The following is a 3,825-nucleotide window of genomic DNA, read 5'->3' on the forward strand; positions in this document are numbered from 1 at the left end:
GGGGGGTGCTGGGGTAGTGGGGGTGCTGGGGACAGGGTGTGGGAGAGAGGGGTTTCTAAACAGGGACCGGCAAGTGCCAAGTTCTGAGGTAGGGATGAGTTTGGGTGAGGTGCCGAAAATGAGTTTGGAGGCAGGGGAAGGAGGGTGGGGAGTGGGAAAGGGGCAGGTCACAGAGCTCTTGCTTGCCATGATGCGAAGTTTGGATCTGATTCTAAATATACTGGGAAGCCACTGTATCATTTCTGTTTTTGTTTTGTGGTAAAATATATATAACAAAATTTACCATTTTAAATATTTCTAAGTGTTCAGTTTAGTGGCATTAACATTGCCCAACATTGCTCAACATTCACGATATTGGGCAACCATCACCCCTATTCCTCTCCAGAACTTTTTCATCTTCCCCAACTGAAACTTTGTACCCCTTAAACAATAATGCTCTATTCCCCCTTCCCCCAGCCCCTGGCAACCACCATTCTACTTTCTGTCTTTTGAAATTTGACTAATTTAGGGATTAAACCACTAGGGGGTTTTAAGCAGTGTCAAGGGTCAAGGTAATCCGATTTGCATTTTAAAAACCCACTCTGGCTGCTCTGAGAGTGGACTGCTGGGGGGCGATAGAGTGGAAATGGAGAGTAGTTGAAGGGCTGGAGGTAAACACTGGAAGATGAAGGGACAGGGCCTGTCCAGGGCTGCACATGGGGGCTGGGTCATTGGAGGGGTACCAGGACCGTGATAAGGTTTCTGGCCGAGTGAGGAGGATGGAGGAGCAGTTCCTGGGGTGAACCTGGAGGTGATGACAGGGTGGACTGTGGCATCTTGGAGCTGGCGGGGAGCTCTTGGAGCTGTCTGGTCCAGTGTTTGAAGCAGGGTTTGGGAAGCCGAGGGCGGGAGGGGACTCTCTGGGGCACAGGGAAGAACACTTGTTCCTATCTCATGGGAATACTGTTCCACAGAATACACCCTGAGAAACGCTGAGGCCCGGAGAGGGGAAGGGCCTGGCTTAGACCACACAGTTGAGTTAGTGGCAGAGGCAAGCCTGGAACCTAAAGCTCCCAATTTCTCAGCTGATCTTCTTGATCTTTTCACTACACCAGGCTGCAGTGCCGGATGGATGGGAAAGGCAAAGGGCTGGATGCCCAGAGACCAGGTAGGGGACCCCAGGCCTAAATCAGCAATGGCCTGAGCAAGAGCTGCTACAGGGTGCCTTTTGTGAAGCTTGTCACCCTCCTGCAGGGCAATTTCACATACCTCCCAAGCACTCGAATGATGTATTTTTTTCCCCATGACTTGACCCCTAAACACAATCCTTTTAATGCTTAGAGCACATCATTTTAGTTTTTTCTCTTTACATTTAATACAACAGTATGGAATTGCATAGGTGACCAAAAGCACTTCTGACTTCCTACGTCCCTGCTTCTTGCCCTACCCCACATTACAACTGCATACCTGGCCTAAAATCCCATCTGTCTCTGGTTGCTGACATTGTGCCTTCAATAATTGGAGACATCATGGCATGGGTTCTGGAGTCAGAACCCTCACTAGCTGTGTGGCCTGGGGCAAGGTCATTCCTCTGCACCTCAGCTTCCTGATCCAGAAGGGTACCTATTTCTGAAGTGTTGTGAGGGTTGAGTTAACAGGCAAAAGCACTTAGAACAGAGTTTGGCATGCAGTAAGTGATCAAGATAAGCTAATATTATTAATGTCTTAGTCACATCACAGAACCAACTGCAGCTCTTGCATAGTCGGCCACTGTTCTGTTAGGGGAGCTTGGAAATGGAAGCACATTCAGATGGAGGATGAAAGCAAATGAGTCCTGTCATCCAGTAACTCATCTAACTTTTTTCTTTTTTTTAACATTTTTTTTTTTGGCCACGCCCAACAGCATGTGGAACTTCCCCAGCCAGGGCTCGAACTTATGCCCCCTGAATTGTAAGGTGAAGTCTTAACCACTGGACCATGAGGGAAGTCCCTATCCTTTTTGTTTTAAAAATAAGTTTATTTTTAAATTTTTATTTAGTTTTGGCTGCGTTGGGTCTTTGTTGCTGTGTGCGGGTTTTCTCTAGTTGCGGCAAGCTGGAGCTACACTTCGTTGAGGTACGCAGGCTTCTCAGTCGTGGCTTCTCTTGTTGCAGAGCACAGGCTCCAGGCACCCGGGCTTCAGTAGTTGTGGCACGTGGGCTCAGAAGTTGTGGCTCGTGGGCTCTAGAGCGCAGGCTCAGTAGTTGTGGCGCACGGGCTTAGTTGCCCTGAGGCATGTGGGATCTTCCTGGACCAGGGATCGAACCCATGTTCCCTGCATTGGCAGGCGGATTCTTAAGCACTGCACCACCAGGGAAGTCCCTCGTCTAACTTTTTATACTACAATAATGACTTAATAACGAGAATCCAGTTTGTTTCACAATGTCAGCAGGGGCCAGTAAATTTGAAGCATTCATGTTACTTTTCTGGGAGCCTGGAGGAGGCAGCGCCAGGAGGCGGTGGAAAGGCTCGCATTAGGAGTCTGAAAACCCCGAGTCACTAATGCGCTGCCTGACCTTGGGTCATAACTGGGTTTCAGTTCCCTTCTGTAAAATGACTGAACTCTAAGGGACTGAGAGGGATTCGGCCCAGTGTCCTCAGTAAGAGCTAGTAAATGTGTGAAAGTACTATAGACAAACAGACTGACTATCTCTATAAGGCACAATCACTGTAGGGATAGTTAAGAAACTATTAGAGGAATGGTGGGGGGCTGGGGGAGAGGACATTCACTGAATATTCTTATGTACCTTGTAAATGAAAAAACAAAACCCAAAAACCTGAGAAATGAATTAGTTTGCCAATAATAAAAGAATATATTTTAATGACCGGGTCACTGAGTGGGCCTTCTTGCGGGGACTGGGAAGAGGACATTTGGCCAGACAGCCCCTCCACTCCTAGCCCAGCGTCCCCGTCACCCAAACCCCTCGCCGCCGCCAGCCCTCCCTCACCCGCGCCTGCATCCGCGCCTCACCTTTCACCCACCCGACCTGAACGCGGGCGCCGAAGCGGCTGCGGCCATCTTAACTAAGGGCAACAGGCCTTTGCAAAGCCACTAGCGGAACAGCGAGAGAAGACAACTCGAGGGGGGAATATACCAGATCATCAACGCCAGGCCGGCACTGAAGCTGTTACATGCCTTTCGCTAAAGTAGAAGGACGGTAGAGTGCCACCATCTCTTCTGAGGGCTTCTTCCTTTCCCGGCCCTGGGACCAACGAGTTCGCGTAACGAGCCGTTTCCTGCCATCCTAGAGTGGCCCCACCCAAATCTACTTCCGGTCGTCTGGGCCCGGAGGGACCCACCCCCACCCCCACCCAGCAGCGCAGGCCGAATCACCAGCGTCCCAATACGGGGATATGGGGGTGAGCCCAAGACTCCGTCCCCGGTCCTGCTCTGGGCTCCCTGCGCAGGTGCCGGTGAAGGCCGGGCGGGAAGGAGCTGGGAGAAGGCCGAGGGCCACGGGCTTCGTGAAGGTGGCCCTGTATTTCTTCCCCGAGGAGTGGGGATGTCTGCGGTGGCATACCTTAACCTGGCCGTGCTCGGTGAGATCCAGCGTCCCGGATTTCTGAAAAGGGAAGGGGGTGGGTGGGACGAACAGGGCCAGGTGCCTGAATCCACTGAGCCTGACTCAAACAGAGTCAGAGTGACTCTGTTTCCCGGCATCCTGGCCAGATCAGCCTAAATTCATAAGTGACCCTCTCCGGTCAGATTTCAACACTGCAAAAACTTCTAAAAAAAGTTCAGAACCTGTACCGGCCTTAAAGGCGCATGGCACACTCACCTCCACGGACTCAAACCAGATCTTTCCC

The sequence above is a fragment of the Lipotes vexillifer genome, unplaced genomic scaffold (assembly GCF_000442215.2).
Source record: "Lipotes vexillifer unplaced genomic scaffold, Lipotes_vexillifer_v1.1 scaffold426, whole genome shotgun sequence".
In the NCBI taxonomy this organism is placed as follows: Eukaryota; Metazoa; Chordata; class Mammalia; order Artiodactyla; family Lipotidae; genus Lipotes; species Lipotes vexillifer.